The sequence below is a fragment of the Bubalus kerabau genome, chromosome 9 (assembly GCF_029407905.1).
Source record: "Bubalus kerabau isolate K-KA32 ecotype Philippines breed swamp buffalo chromosome 9, PCC_UOA_SB_1v2, whole genome shotgun sequence".
In the NCBI taxonomy this organism is placed as follows: domain Eukaryota; kingdom Metazoa; phylum Chordata; class Mammalia; order Artiodactyla; family Bovidae; genus Bubalus; species Bubalus kerabau.
This window is the reverse complement of record NC_073632.1, coordinates 15,342,885-15,360,598: the sequence shown is the minus strand read 5'-3', so window position 1 is coordinate 15,360,598 and position 17,714 is coordinate 15,342,885. Positions and strand designations below refer to the sequence as shown.

General features: G+C 37.8%; 1 protein-coding gene and 1 pseudogene across 4 annotated transcripts in view; both read right to left on the bottom strand.

The window, feature by feature from the left end:
- LOC129619516 (60S ribosomal protein L10-like) overlaps positions 1–5,221 on the bottom strand; it is a 33,402-nt pseudogene extending 28,181 nt beyond the window's left edge.
- The window catches only part of ADGRB3 (adhesion G protein-coupled receptor B3), an 884,916-nt gene that overhangs the window by 711,466 nt on the left and 155,736 nt on the right, over positions 1–17,714 (bottom strand). The gene's annotated exons all lie outside the window — the stretch shown is intronic.

The window sequence follows — 17,714 nt, the reverse complement described above, 5'->3', positions numbered from 1 at the left end:
TGCCTGCAAAACAACCTCTTCTCTTTCAAGTTCCATTTACTTTTTTCTGTACTTCAACCTTCCCTTTGCCTGCCAGTCAGATGCTGAAGGGCTTGGAGACCCCTTCCCTACATATGTTACCTAGGCAAGCACACCAAGAGCGCACCATCTCCATCTCCTTTTGCTATTAAATTTCTCTTCATGGCACTGGAAACTACATGATATGAATAATCTGTTTACTTGCTCCTCATCTGTCTCTCCTTGTTAGAATGTAAGGTCCCTGTACTTTGTTTCATTCACTGTTGTATTCTCAGAACTCGGACCCAGTGTAGGCACTCAACACTTTCTGGATGAATGGATGCACATGGCTATTATCACAAGAGGCATTAAAATACAATACCTGCTGTATTTAAATCTCTTTAAATATATGACAAATCTCTTTATTTTTTGAGTTGTTGTTCAGTCGCTCAGTTATGTCTGACTCTTTGCAACCTCATGGGCTGCAGCACGCCAGGCTTCCCTGTCCTTCACCATCTCCCGAAGCTTGCTCAAACTCATGTCTGTTGAATCAGTGATGCCATCCAACCATCTCATCCTCTGTCATCCCTTTCTCCTCCTGCCTTCTATCTTCCCCAGCATCAGGACCTTTTCCAATGAGTTGGCTCTTCGGATCAGGTGACCAAAGTATTGGAGCTTCAGCTTCAGCATCGTCCTTCCAAGGCATATTCAGGATTGATTTCCTTTAGGATGGACTGGTTGGATCTCCTTGCAGTCCAAGGGACTCTCAAGAGTCTTCTCCAACATCACAGTTCAAAAGTATCAATTCTTCAGCACTCAGCCTTCTTTATGGTCCAACTCTCACATCCATACATGACCACTGGAAAAACCATAGCTTTGATTATATGGACCTTTATACAGACCATTTTTGAGTTAAATCTTTTTAAATGAATCATTTACTTAAATCATTCATTCTAATGATTTAAATAAATGTTCAGAATGTAATCTACATATAAGCATAGGCACATGTCTTACTTATATATCCATCAATACTCAGCATGGTCTTAGCATGTTATAGATGTTCAATAAATGGTGAATTCAATCAAATCATACACAGACCTTGGTTATTTGATTTTTATGACTGTTCACTTTTCAATCCCTTAAGGAAAAATATTTTCCACACTTTGCTTATTCTGTTTTTGAAGTCACCAAAATCTGACATGTGGAAACTGAAACAGTTCGATAATTAAAGTAAAAGTTTACATAGCAAAAGTATAAGTTAAATATTTAAGATAATTCATTACAATCTGCTCATGGCCATGTTCTTCACTTGATCAATGTAAAAGAGCTTTCACTCGGCATCTGTGGACTAAGAGAAAGAAATGTGCTGTTCCAGCCAAACCGCAAGGATCACCTCTCCAAATGCATAGCAATGGTAAGATGACCTCCAACAGGGGCAATCAGCTTTTCAGTGCCTAATAAGGAAGTCGTGCAAAAATGTTTGCTGAATGAAGTCCCCAGTGTAAAAGCAATGAGTCAAGGATATGAAGCTGGGCGTCTCTGCCTCCAGGAAAGACCCCCAAGGCCCCCACCCCATACCCATCCTCAGGGGTCACAGCATGCAGGTTCCAGCAGTAGGCTCACATGTCATCTCAACTTCTCTGAACTCAGTTTTCTCTTATTAGCAACTAACAGGTTGGTGATATTTGGTAAGTACTTTTCTAGTTATAATAAAATGAGACCCAAAGAATAATGTTACATTATAGTTTCAAAATGGTGTGAATAAATTTTACTCTTTTTCTAAAGATGTTCTATAATTTTATGAAGATAGGATTATTTATAATTCAAAACAATTTTAATTAAATACTCATATTATATTCATATATATCATATATTCACCAACCAGAAATGAATTAATAGCTGCTCCCTTTGAGGGCCTTTTTTAAAAAGCTGCTTGGTAGTCTATGTCACTCGATTCTTAGAATTCAAACTATCAACTTCATTGCCTCACTTACTCTTATGGTAAAATTAATACTTTCATATTATACATGTTTCTTTCAACATCTTCAACCCTAATTTAAACTATTTGAATTATAGTCTACACAAGGTTATTATGGCATTTTTCAAACTTGAATTTATTTTTTTTATTTTATAGAGGAGAAATTTCTTTGCATTTTTAAAAAAATTCTGAGCTATTTACATAAATTTGATGTGTTCAATATCATAGAAATAAACCAATGTCTTCTGAATTTTCATTAGAATAATCTTCAAATACATGTTAATTCTGAGAAACTAAGGTGAATAATGACCAAAACAAAATTCTTTTTGAAAAACAAGGAGGGCAAGTCTGAGTAACAGAAAAGCTCAGGGAACTTGTGGTATCATTTTACACCCCAGACACACTGCCTTGATAAATCAGTCAGCAGTAGCACATGAAATCATGGATAGATGAGAGACGCATATCCACTCTTATCCAAATGTAGCAAATAGCACCATATTTCGTAGTTAATGGTAAGCAGTTTCTTCTGTAATTCTTTGGAGCAATAAGCCTTTCGACCCCTGTGTCCCCCATTTTAAAAAGAGCCATTTGTGCCTTTGTCCCAATATATTGGGTTGTCAGGAGTTAAAACATGAGTCTTCCTTGTCAATTACCAACAGCCCATCTGAGTAACAGGTTCTCTCACAGAGAAAACAATTACTTATTCCATCTAGATTGCTTATGCGTGTGGTATTAGCAATTATGAATCAAGTAAAAAAATATATACAAAGTTTGCCAATTGTTCTATCAAAATTTTAGTTCTTTTTTTTTTTTTTTTCCTGGCACACATTCTATATTGCAGATGCTAATGAGAGGCAGAAAGGCAAAAGATAACACGTAGAGTGATTAGAGGAGGGTCTACACACTCCCAACCTTAGAACCTGAGACAGAGACATGCATCACCAAAGTGATACAATATCAGTGATTCTAGCAACCACTTATCAGACAGTGAGTGTTGCTGTTCCCTTAATGTATTCCTTCCAGAGTGCCTGTCTTACTGGCCAAAGAATCAATAAGAGCCCTGGGATAAAAATGAGAATGAAGTCTCAGAATCCAATTACTGAGGTTTGTGTATAAAACAGCAGAAAACAAAATATGCAGATTTCTTTTTCTCATTCTATTAGGATGATAAAGACAGTAGTTGTCTGTTCACAATGAAGACAGCCAGAGTAATTCAAAATACTGAATGCACAAAGAAATGCCATGCCATATTTTTAATGAATGAGCTTCAGTTAATTTCAATAGGAAGTCATTAAAAATGTTAGGCATTTTCTCAAGGGTGAATTCTCAGCTTCCCCCAACCAGACTTAGAATACACAGAGTTTAGAAATTACTTCTTACCTGATGGATAGCTATACTTTTATATTTATTTAATAAAATCTATTTCAAACATTGTTATCAGAACTTCATTTCCTAAACACTGCAAGAAAAAAATACTGTTATGTGTTATTTGTTTTCATAAAATTTAGAACTTAATTTTGAATATTTAATACTTTCAAGAACAATAAACTGAGATTATACTAGATCAAAATTCACATCAATATATTTCAAATGTATTATGAACCTCCATGTTAGAGTACTTAATGTAGATTGAAATGTCTTTTATAAGTTTAATTATGCCATATATCAAGTGAATTTGTTTTATAAACAAAGGGTTGCATTCAGAATAGGAACAAAAAATTGACATTTGTGCTTTGTAGATATTTTATTTGAATAAATGCTTTTTAAGTTTTGACAATGAATACACATCTTTCTTCTTCATCTTCTCTAATCTAAAGGAGATTTACACACAGCCGCTAAGAAATAAACTGAAATACAGGCATACCTTAGAGATTCAGTGCAGGCTCAGTTCTTGACCACCACAATAAAGCAAATATCATAATAAAGACAGCCTTTTTGCAAAGTCTGTCTTTTCTTGTCTATTTGGTAAATGTTTACTCATTCTTCTATATAGCACACTATATATATATATATATATATATCCCTAACCCTAACCCTACATTATGCTGTAGTCTATTAAGTGTGCATCATGTCTGAAAGATGATGTGCATACGAATGTTAAAGTATTTTATTGCTAAAAAATGCTAACCATCATCTGAGCCTTCACCAAGTTGCAATCTTTTGCTGGAGCAAGGTCTTGCCCTGAGGTTGATGACTGCTGACCAATCAGGGTGGTTGGCTGCTGAAGGGTGGGGTGGCTGCAAAACAAATTCACTCGATATATGGCATAATTAAGCTTATAAAAGACATTTCAATCTACACTAAGTACTCTAACATGGAGGTTCATAATACATTTGAAATATATTGATATGAATTTTGATCTAGTATAATCTCAGTTTATTTTTCTTGAAAATATTAAATATTCAAAATTAAGTTCTAAATTTTATGAAAACAAATAACACATAACAGTATTTTTTTCTTGCAGTGTTTAGGAAATGAAGTTCTGATAACAATGTTTGAAATGCTATTTCAATGTTTGAAATGTATGTATACATTTTTTTTTTGGAAAATGTATTTTCCAAACAGCATTTATTGGTGAGCATGATTATGGAGGGGACAGCGCTGATGCTCTCCTGCGTGCAGGGCCCGCATCTGTCCAGGGGACCACGATTAGAGATGTATCTGACCCCACAGCCAACCAGGAGGAGCAGCTTTTCTGCCACCATGTTTTCAAATTCATCTGCATTAAACTGAGTAAATCCCCAGAAGATGGAGATCTTCTGGCGCCCCGGGAACTTGAACTCGGCCGGGAAGAGGGCTTGGATCACATGCTCTTTGTTCTGCAGCCTGGTGCAGTCGGGCATCATCACTTGGGCAATGTGGACCCTGGCCACTGTGCCCTGGGGTTTTCCAAAGGCACTGCGCATATCTGTCTGGAGTCTATCAGCTCCAGCACAAGGCAACATCCTGTTGATGCCAATAACTTGGAAGGGGTGGAGCCACAGTCGGATGTGAAAACCGTCTTTACCACCACTTTTCTCCATGTACTGTTGTCACAGATAAGGGCAGCCTCTAGGGCATCAGAGGAGAGCTGCTCATGCGCATCTGACGCTGTGGGCCACAGAGTGGGAGCTCATCCACTTCGGCCTTCTTATACCCCAAGTTGAAGATGCGGATCTCAGCATCTGGGACACCTCGGCAGAAGCCGGACTTTGGGTACAACTTGTTCTTACAATACTGGTAACATCGGGCGGGCTGGTGGCCCATGGTGACACCGGGATATTCAGCGACATGCCAAAGGGAAAAAGCACACCTTACCGATACTGGGGGCGTGGCTCCTCACTACTGCAATAAGGTGGATATTGCAATAATGTGAATCACAGTGACTTTTTGGTTTCCCAGTGCATATAAAACTTACGCTTACATTATGCTGTAGTCTACTGAGTGTGCATTATGTCTGAAAGACGATGTGCATACTGAATGTTAAAGTATTTTATTGCTAAAAAATGCTAACCATCATCTGAGCCTTCACCAAGTTGCAATCTTGTTGCTGGCACAGGGTCTTGCCCTGAGGTTGATGACTGCTGACCAATCAGGGTGGCTGGCTGCTGAATGGTGGGATGGCTGCAACAATTCCTTAAACTGAGACAGTGATGAAGTTTGCGGCATCTTTTCCTTTCAGGAATGATTTCTCTGTAGCAAACAGTGCTGTTTGATAGCATTTTACATACAGGAGAAGTTCCTTGAAGTCAATCCTCTCAAACCCTGGCAATGCTTTATCAACTAAATTGATGCAATATTCTAAATTCTTTGCTGTCATTTCAGCAATCTTTACAGCATCTTCACTAGGAATCATTTTCTGTGCTCATCCATAAGAAGCAACTGCTCAAATGTTAAAGTTTTACCATGAAATTGCAGCAATTCAGTCAACACCTCAGGCTCCACTTCTAACTCTGTTTTTTTTTCCATTTCCATGACACCTTCAGTGACTTCCTCCATGAAGCGTCGGACCCCTCATCCATGAGGGGAGTCATCCATGAGGATTGAAATCAATCTGAAGTCCCTGTTAATGTTGATATTTGGACCTCTTCCTGTGAATCACAAATGTTTTTTAATGGCACCTAGAATGGTGAATCCTTTCCAGAATGTTTTCAATTGATTTTACCCAAATATATTACAGGAATCACTGTCTAAGGTAGCTATAGCCTTAATCATGCATTATTTAATATACTCTGAAAGTCAAAATGACTCCTTGATCCATGGGCTATAGAATAGATGTTGTGTTTCCAAGCATGAAAACATTCTTCTCATCCATCTCCATTGGAGCTCTTTGGGGACCAGGTACATTGTCAATGAGCAGCAACATTTTGAAAGGAATCTTTTTCCTGGGCAGTAGGTCTCAGCAGTGGCCTTAAAATATTCAGTAATCCACGTTGTAAACAGATGTGTTGTCATGAAGACTTGTTACATTAACAGAGTTCAGGCAGAGTAGACTTGGCATAGTTCTCAAGGGCCCCAGGATTCTCAGAATTGGTGAGTGAACACTGGCTTCAACTTAAAATACCAGCTGCATTAGCCCCTGACACGAGAGTCAGCCTGTTCTTTGAAGCTAGGCAGTGTCTTCTCTTCTCCCGCTATGAAAATTTTAGATGGCGTCATCTTCCAATATGAGACTATTTCATCTAAATGGAAAATCTGTTGTTTAGGGTCACCACCTCCATGTATGATCTTAGCTAGATCTCCTGGGTGACTTGCTGTTTCACCTTACACTTCTGTGTTATGGAGATGGCGTCCTTCCTTCAGCCTTGGGAACTGACCTCTGCTACCTTCAGACTTTTCTTTTTCAACTTCCTCAGCTCTTTTAGACTTAATAGAATTAAAAAGAGTTTGCTCTGGATTAGGCTTAAGGGAATGTTGTAGCTGATTTGATCTTCTAACCAGACCACTAAACCTTTCTTCATATCGGCAATAAGGTAATTTGCTTTCTTATCCTTTGTGTGTCCATTAGGGTTGCACTTTTAATTTCCTTTAAGACTTTTTCTTTACATTCAAAACTTGGCTGTTTGGCACAAGAGGCCTCGCTCTTGGCCAGTCTTGGCTTACAACACATCTTCCTCACTAAGCTGAATCATTTCTAGCTTTTGATTTAAAGTGACAGACATGCGACTCTTGCTTTCAACTGAACACTTGTAGGGTGATTAATTGTCCTAATACAATATTGTTGTATCCCAAGGACAGGGAGAGACAGGAAACAGTCAGTGGAGCAGTCAGAACAGGCATGATGTTTATCATTTAAATTCACCATCTTACATGGGTACAGTTTGTTGCGCCCTAAAACAATTACCATAGTAACAACAAGAATCACTGATCACAGATCGCCATAACCAATAATAAAAATGTTGGAAATATGAGAACTACCAATATGCAACAAAGATGCAAAGTGAGACGATGCTATTGGAAACCGGTGCTGACAGACTTGCTAAATGCGGGGTTGTGAAGGTTTCTTCAACATGTAAAAAACACATTATTTTAAAAGAGTAATAAAACAGGCTTTGTCTGTATTATAGGATAAATTCAGCTTTCTCTCTAGAAAAAGGAGTTTTAGTGTGAGGCAGAGATTCTGAAATACACCAAGCATGATATTTTAATACAGATTCTCTTGTCCAAGGTTACATGTGCTGCAGATCGGGACAGGCTGCCCCCAAATGTGCCAAAGTGGCATATTGATTATTTTGAATCAAGATTAAAGGAGAGCCAGCTGGAACAAAAAGAACACTCTGGCCCTCCTTTGTTCCCATGAGAGCAGGAAACAAAGCTCCCATGGGAAGGTGCCCTACCTTTGGCCGTGGACGGAGGGCATCCTTATTGACAGAGAGAGGGGATTCAAGGTCCCAAAAGCTGTCTGAACAAACTGTGTTACCTCTTCATTTATCTGCTACCCCAAGGAAGACCTCTTAGTTTCATCAAATATTCACAACTACTTGATTCTTCGTCTAAAAGGTACATCAACAACCTGATGCATTCATTAGCTCCCTTACCTATAGGGCCTCCACATTTATACAAATTAAATTTGTTTTTCTCCCTTTAATCCATCTATGTCAATCTGATTATTAGATTAGCCAAAAGACCTCAGAAGGGTGGAGGAACACCCCTCCCTCAAAACGTAACCCAAGCTTCACAGTGGAACTGCTGTATCTACTAACACTTTACAATTTCAGTTCTTCTTTATTGTCAAAACCTAGAAAATAACCTTTGACAAACAAAATGTAACAGTCATGATTTTTATCATACATGTGCATAAGTTTAATGCATTTTTAAGTTTACATACATTTTTAAGTTTAATAATTTTTAATTTAAAGAACTGCAGATTTTTTCAACAAAAAGTTTTATTACACTATTATTTTAAAGGGAAAGATTATGCACAACTTTTCCCCTGAAAATCTTTTAAGTTGCAACTTCCCAAAGTATAGCTAAATCAGTATTGTAATGTTATTTATTCTAATTCATAAAACTTAAAAGATGGGCCAACATATTGATTATTTTGACATCAGTGATGTGAAGATACTAAAACAAATAATTTATGCTTCTAGAAACACACAATTAAGGAGCTAAAAATAAATAACCTTTAATAAAGCACTTATTTTAAAGAAAGCCTAGAGTTTCAGAGAATATAGACTATTAGAGAGAATATAATTCATCCAGCACTGGAAAATACGACCATGTGTAGTCAGAGTGTCCATGAGAAACCTAGAGAAGTTATTTATGTTGGGAACCATGGATTATAAACCAGTGCATTACGAATGAATTATTGTTCCTTAATCAGATTTCATCAAGTTGATCTCTCCATCAGTGGCTGATTTATGTATTTATGACTCACACTACTGTATATTTGCATCATGAATAAACTATAACTTTTTTCTATAGACAATTTCCTATTGATATATCTCTTTTGGAGATTGTTCAAGTAGGATTAGTGGTTGTAGCTAGTAGTGAAATATCTAAAGAGAAGTTGGACAAGAAATAATAAAAATATTTTTTTAAATGACTACTGATTGGGATCCTTTCATGGACTTGTTAACAGTAGTCTTTAAGGGAAATGGTTCATTAAAATAATCAACAAAACATAAATCAAGTAAGTATATAATTATGTTCAAAATAGCTTTTTCTAAGACGGCTTAGTAATTGCATTAAAGTGAAATAATGTTATTTTTGTTCATTAGGTGGCAAATTGTCTATACAATCCATAATTCCAGGTCTAGAAGTGATGCAGTACCAAAAATCCATGCATTTCTATATGTAGAGCTATTGTGTATGAACTGGTGTAGACTCTGTAAAACAGTGCTCAATATGTGTATACTCCTGTGAAAAGTTCATACTACATAGGAAGCAGCTAGTACAGTAACCCCAGGAAAAGGTTTAGCCAAAAACTCATTTAATAGAAAACATAAAAAACTGAAAATAAATAATCTGAGCATTCAATAGAATAAGATATAAAAGAATATAAGACATGTAAGGAAGAGAAACGACTGAGGGAAAAAGTAATTAAATGAAATAGAACCTGAGAACAAAAAAAAACACAATTGATATGGTCAATAAAAATAATTTCCTGTATTTTGAAGTAGAACCCAAAATATATCTAACAAAATTGAACAAAAATAACATAATAGCTCATATAATATAAAAGTGTAAAATAGATATGTCTCTATATAAACTTTTTATTTTAAAATATATAAGTTATCATTAAAATATTCACTATATTTGAAAACATGAGTGAAACAATATGTTTCTAGAAATTTCTTAATATTTAGGAATACACAAATTACCGAAATTGACCAAAGAATAAAAATAGGTGTCTTATCCAGAATCATTTTGCAAAAATTATTTTTCTGAAATTTCAACTAACAGATAATCCTTATACACATTGTTCCATAATATAGAAAAAATCCAATATTATCCAAATTTATGAAACTACTATAACTTGATCTTACGATGATATAAGGCTTCTCATGTAAAGAAAATTATAAGCTTGTCAAACTTATAAATAAAGATGAATTAAAAAGGTCAAGAACCTTGCAGGGGTTGATACTGATAACACATCGTGAACTGTGCAGCATCATTGACCCAACCTTCGACTGCAGTCATATATTTAAAATATTTATATATCATAGACAAGAAAGTTTTTTTCAATAATGCTCCAAATTTAGAAAATCTACCAATGTTATTTCATCACATAAATGATATGATCAAAGTTAACAGATGAAGAAAATATATTTGATAAACCTTAATGCCTATTCATTGGAGAAGGCAATGGCACCCCACTCCAGTACTCTTGCCTGGAAAATCCCATGGACAGAGAAGCCTGGTAGGCTGCAGCCCATGGGGTCATGAAGAGTTGGACACGACCGAGTGACTTCACTTTCACTTTTCACTTTCACGCACTGGAGAAGAAAATGGCAACCCACTCCAATGTTCTTGCCTGGAGAATCTCAGGGACGGCGGAGCCTGATAGGCTGCCATCTATGGGGTCTCACAGAGTCAGACATGACAATGTGACTTAGCAGCAGCAGCAATGCCTATTCATGACTAAAAGCACCATAAAAAAACTAGGAGTAGAAAGTTACTTCCTTAGTCTATGAAAGATAGTTCTCTCTCTTCCTCACGAAGACAAATCTAAAGTAAAGATCATCTCTGACTGGTATAACTTCACTAGTATTCAGTAAGAATAAATGCATGAGTGCCTGGTATCACTTCTGCTGTTCAACACTGTCCTAGAGATCCCTCTCAGAAGGACAAAACTATGGCAAAAGTAAAGGTATGAGAATCACAGAGCAGAGTCAAAACTGCCATGTTCTGCAGAAAACATATATTAAGATCACAATAAACTGTGGAAAATTCTGAAAGAGATGGGAATACCAGATCACCTGACCTGCCTCTTGAGAAACCTGTATGCAGGTCAGGAAGCAACAGTTAGAACTGGACATGGAACAACAGACTGGTTCCAAATAGGAAAAGGAGTACGTCAAGGCTGTATATTGTCACCCTGCTTATTTAACTTCTGTGCAGAGTACATAATGAGAAACGCTGGGCTGAAAGAAGCACAAGCTGGAATCAAGATTGCCAGGAGAAATATCAATAACCTCAGATATGCAGATGACACCACCCTTATGGCAGAAAGTGAAGAGGAACTAAAAGCCTCTTGATGAAAGTTAAAGAAGAGAGTGAAAAAGTTGGCTTAAAGCTCAACATTCAGAAAATGAAGATCATGGCATCTGGTCCCATCACTTCAAGGGAAATGGATGGGGAAAAGGTGGAAATAGTGTCAGACTTTATTTTGGGGGGCTCCAAAATCACTGCAGATGGTGACTGCAGCCATGAAATTTAAAAGACGCTTACTCCTTGGAAGAAAATTTATGACCAACCTAGATAGCATATTCAGAGAAGGCAATGGCACCCCACTCCAGTACTCTTGCCTGGAAAATCCCATGGACGGAGGAGCCTAGTGGGCTGCAGTCCATGCGGTCACTAAGAGACGGACACGACTGAGTGACTTCACCTTCACTCTTCACTTTCATGCATTGGAGAAGGAAATGGCAACTCACTCCAGTGTTCTTGCCTTGAGAATCCCAGGGACGCGGGAGCCTGATAGGCTGCCGTCTATGGGGACACACAGAGTCGGACACGACTGAAGCGACTTAGCAGCAGCAGCAGCAGATAGCATATTGAAAAGCAGAGACATTACTTTCCCAACAAAGGTCCATGTAGTCAAGGCTATGGTTTTTCCAGTGGTCACGTATGGATGCAAGAGTTGGACTGTGAAGAAAGCTGAGTGCCTAAGAATTGATGCTTTTGAACTGTAGTGTTGGAGAAGACTCTTGAAGAGTCCCTTGGACTCCAAGGAGATCCAACCAGTCCATCCTAAAGGAGATCAGCCCTGGGTGTTCTTTGGAACTAACGATGCTAAAGCTGAAACTCCAGTACTTTGCCCACCTCATATAAACAGTTGACTCACTGGAAAAGACTCTGATACTGGGAGGGATTGGGGGCAGGAAGACAAGGGGACGATAGAGGATGAGATGGCTGGATGGCATCACAGACTCGATGGACGTGAGTTTGAGTGAACCTCCGGGAGATGGTGATGGACAGGGAGGCCTGGCGTGCTGTGATTCATGGGGTCACAAAGAGTCGGACACGACTGAGCAACTGAACTGAACTGAACTAAACTGATGATCATTATATGAGCCCAGAGAATGTAAAAACTCTTAGAATGAATAAGAAAGTTCAAAAGTTGCTGGATATCAGGTCAGCATGTAAAATTTAGTAGCGTTCCATTAAACCAGCATTCATCAAATAGAAATTTTAGTAGAGAAATGTTGAGGAATATAATTTTGTAAAATAAAATGGGATAAAGTTTACCAAACTGTGATACATTTTGGAAAGGAAATTTAAGAAAATAAAGGAAGACATGATCAAATTAGGCATTGCAATATGTTGACATATTTAAAAATGAATTAATCAATAAACTCTATTCTAATCAAAATCCCATCAGGATTTATTTAGAGAACTTTTTTTTTTTTCTGATACAGGAAAACATTAAAGCAAAGAATGGAATAGAATTTTATTTATTTTTTGGCCATGCTGTGCAGCATATGGCATCTTACTTCCCCAACCAGGGATGTAACCCATGCTTTCTGAATTGAAAGCACAGAGTCTTAACCACTGGACAACCAGGGAAGTCTCAGAACATAATTTTAAAGGAGGTTTTTAAGGGGACTTCATCTCTAGCACCTTGCTTCTTATATCTTCCTTGAGGAAGCATGCAAGATTACTTCGACCTTTTCCAGTGCTGCTGCTTTGGCTGCTCTTAGTAAAGTCACCTTCCTTTCTGATTCTGGTTCTTCAGGAGTCATATATATTTCTTTACTCTTTTTTCATTTTGAATAATGGTCTTAATCTGTTTGGCATCCTACAACGTTACAGCTCAGTTATCATATTTTGTATTTCTTTTTTTCTAACTGAATCTTGATTTTCTCTAAAATGCTGACGTGTTTTAACTTTTACTTGCTCTAGAACTTTATTCAATAAAACTGAAAGGTATTTTGCAGGCAAGCCTTTGCAAGAACATTAAATATTGATTATAAGAATTGTATGGGAGAACAATTGTACACATCAATTTTATAAAGCCCAATTTCTGCTCATATCTAAAAATATTATTTTAAAAAAGGAAGAGAGGCAACTAAGGAAAAATAACTTTTTTTCCCAAAACAAGTAAATAACACGAAATGATCCTTAGTAATCAATCCTCAGGTGCATTTCTATTAAAACCAAAAATATGACATGAATACTTGCTATCACTGCTAATAAAATCTCATTAACATTTAAAATGTGCATCCCCAACATCCAGAAATTCTGGCAGCAGGAAGAAATCCTTTAACAGGTGGGTACATTAAAATGTTTCTTTGTAATAAGGAACATAAAAAATCAATATAAAAGTCTACCAATATGACACAAAAGAATAAAATAAGTAGTTCATTTCTATGAATCATTAAAATACAACAGTTAAATGCAGATTTCTCTCTTAAACATGTGTTTGTGTGTGTGCATCAAAAAGTTCATCTGAGTGTCATAATATTAATAAAGTAAAACAACCTAAATAGCTACATACAGGAGTGTTTTATATAAACGTAAAAAGTTAGGCTAAAGTTTAAATTATGACAGAATTTAGTGAGTTACCTGAAATCTAAGATCTGTGTCCCTCTCCTGGAAATCACAGAGACTGTAATGTGAGAGTCACAGAGGATTAAATGTGATATTACAAGTAAACCACTTATTAGAGTTTCTGACACTCTGATAAGGTTTCAGAAAAGGACAGGTGATATCATTATTGTTAATATAATTCTTATTTTATTATTTATATCTGTAAGTCAAATTACTTGATCATTTTATTTGGATTCCAATTATCAGTGATCATATGATATCATTTAACTTCATTTATAATATTGCATTTAAAATATATGCAAATATGTTTATAATTTATTTAATTGCTATCTTGTTTAGGTGAAAGGTTAAAATACATTCTTACCTTTTTTACACTTCTGTTTACTTTTCAAATAGTTATTTATCAGTCCTACTTATTAAACAATTCCTTGATTCATCAATTTTGGGGCCACATCTATTACTTGTTATATGTGTACTCATACTTGGGCTTATGATGTGGTGGATTTATTTTGACGGAAGCTTAGGCTTCATCTGTATAATACCAATTTAATTATTGTGCCATAGTAGGTTTTAGCACTGAGATCAAGTTGCTTATTATTACTTTTTTTAAAAACAAAACATAGATGTATTTCTCACTTGTTTGTTCTTCCATATAAACTTCAAGGTTACTTTTTACAAGTTCTTAAAAAATAAATCTAAAAAAAAAACAGAGGAAAGGAAGAATGGCAAAAAAGTAGAGAGAAGCTTATTAAAAAGAAAAAGGAGAGGAGAATGGGAAAGAGGGCAAAGATAAAAATGCTGCAATAATATGTAGGGTTCGGCTTCCCAGGAGGCGCAGTGGTAAAAATACCACCACCAATGCAGGAGACTCGGGACACACAGATTTCCTGGGTCAGGAAGATCCCCTGGAGAAGCAAAGGGCAACCCTCTCCAGAATCCTTGCCTGGAAAAGTCCGTAGATAGAGAATCCTGGTGGGACTGCAGCCTATGGGGTCACAAAGAGTCAGACACAACTGAGCGACTAAGCACACACACAAAAACATGGGGTAGTTTGGAGAGCAGTGATAGTCGTACAACACTCAGTTTAACCAGCAAGGGACATGGTAAATCTCTCTATGATATTTAAATAGATTTGCATATTTTAGCTTAAAGTGGATTTTAAATGTGGTGCTATGGCTTAAATCACTGGATGAATGATGAGAATAAAAATCTGTCATTCTTTAAATACCACTTGATATACTGCACATCACTCATATGTGGAATCTAAAATATGACACAAATGAACTTATCTTTGAAACGGAAACAGACTCACAGGCACAGAAAACAGACATGTGGTTGCCAACGGGGAGAGGAGTGGATGAGTTGGATTGGAAGTCTGTGATTAGTGGATGCAAACTAGTATATATAGAATGGATAAACAAGGCCTTACTCTATAGCACAGGGAACTATCTGCAACATCCTGTGAAAAACCATAATGAAAAAGAACATGAAAAGGAGTGTATATGTATGTATACCTGAATCAAATACTCTGCTGCATAGTAGAAATTATACCAAACTGCAAATCACCTCTACTTCAGAAAAACAAATTAAAGAAATAAATAGGTCATTTTTATACAAAAGTATTAGGCAATAAAATGTTCATATACAGTACTTCTCAGGTAACCACAAACTTGACTTACATATTATCTGCTGCTGCTGCTGCTGCTAAGTCGCTTCAGTCGTGTCCGACTCTGTGCGACCCCATAGATGGCAGCCCACCAGGCTTCCCCGTCCCTGGGATTCTCCAGGCAAGAACACTGGAGTGGGTTGCCATTTCCTTCTCCAACACATGAAAGTGAAAAGTGAAAGTGAAGTCGCTCAGTCCTGTCTGACTCTAGCGACCCCATGGACTGCAGCCCACCAGGCTCCTCCATCCATGGGATTTTCTAGGCAAAAGTACTGGAGTGGGGTGCCATTGCCTTCTCCGTACGTATTATCTAGTTGGTCTCATAAAAACATTTCCCATCTTTCCATTACTATTTTGGAAGACAGGCAAGTATGATGATAAGGAGAAAAATCTGACAGTAAAATAGATTAGCAGTTTCATATTTACAAAACGTAAGACTTAATCTGAGGAAAGACAAGTTGGATCACCCACCAGAAAACAGAACCTAAAAGAAGATTAAGGAGAAAATAAACAGGCTACTTAACACCATCTGCAGTCTATACAATAAAACAGACCATACATTGACATGAATCAGCCACGGGTGTACATGTGTCCCCCATCCTGAACTCTCCCCACCTCCCACCCGATCCCATCCCTCAGGGTTGTCCCAGTGCACCAGCTTTGAGTGCCCTGTATGGTAAAAACCAGTATAATAGTGTAATTAGCCTCCAATTAAAATTAATTAATTAATATAAAAAATAAAACAGAAAATGTATGGCTGAACCATACACAACGTGATCACAGAAGCATAGTAACGCTGTGGACGCCTTGAAAAAAACCCACTCAATATTCTCTAATAATCTATATGGGAAAAGAATCTGAAAAAGAATGGATATATTTATATGCATAACTGAATCACTTTGCTGTACCCTGAAGCTAATGGCAACATTGTAAACCCATTATGCTATTGTTGTTGTTGTGCTTCTCTGGTAGCTTAGTTGGTAAAGAAGCCACCTGCAATGCAGGAGACCTGGGTTCAATTCCTGGGTCGGGAAGATCTGCTGGAGAAGGGATAGGCTGCCCACTCCAGTATTCTTGGGCTTCCCTGGTGGCTCAGCTGATAAGGAAACCACTGATAGTGTGGGAGACCTGGGGTCAATCCTGGGCTGGGAAGATCCCCTGGAGAAGGGAACTTGCTACCCACTCCAGTATTCTGGCCTGGAGAATCCCATGGACAGAGGAGCCTGGTGGGCTACAGTCCATGGGGGTCACTAAGAGTCAGACACAACTAAGTGACTTTCACTTTCTCAGTTGTTACTTAGTCGCTAAGTTGTGTCCAACTCTTTGATGACCCCCTGGACTCTAGCCTGCCAGGTACTCTTCTGTCCATACTTCAATATAAAATAAAAACTAAAATTAAAAAAAAAAGAAAAGAAAACCAAGCAACGCCCCTGCAGGTACTCAGAGGGGCTGCCAGGGATACTGAAGGACTGCCCAGACCACAGGAGATGTGGAGAAGATACATCAGTGGATGCAGAGTCCAATTCAGGCCCAAGGGAGCCAGCACCAGAGACTGTGGGCAGACAGAGCCTGCCCCCAGGAGGTGCCAAATAAGTCCTGGTTGAGTCAAAAGATGGAACCAAATAGGGAAGTTTAGGGTGTCTGTGTAAAGTCACAAATCCAACTGGGAGGAGCGGAGCCCTGCCCTGAAGGGCATGGAGCTGAGCTGGCTGCAGGAACCTCCCCAGAATTTGCTGCTCTGAGCAGCAACCTCGGGACCACCGGGCAGGAGCCAGAACGCTGGGGGAGGTTGCTGGAAAGGAAACCTGGTGAACTGACTTCTTTTTTCCCAACATGGAAATAGCCCAAGCTATTCAGCTAGAAGTCAAGGTGAAAAAAAAAGCTGATATATTTTAAAAATTATGTTTGGCAAAAAGAAAAATGAGAGCATTTGAATAGTTTCCCTTGCTTCCCCTCTATATTATACATCTAACCGCAACTGGCAAATGTATTCAGGGAACTGAATATGCTGCTCTTACGGCGTCAGTGCACGGGCTCCAATCGGACACCAAATCCTGTTAGATTTCATACCCAGTTAGGTCTTACTGAGGGGAAGATCACGGCAAATGGCACAGTCTTCTCTCGCTGGAATGCAATCAATAAAAAGTCAAGCCCACCTGCACTGCAGCTGCTACTTCACAGACTCTTTGCCAGAAGCCACTATTTAATAGAGCTGTGGGTATGTTATGTTTGTGGTTTTCCTTCTGACAAAAAGTAAGATGAGTTGGACTGAAGGTTTGCCTTGACTTGCTTTTATAGTTTCTATTGTTTTGTTTTTTTTTTAGGAAACAATACTTGGTAGTGTCATTTTATTTAGTTCTCTTGAAAGCAATCCTTTGA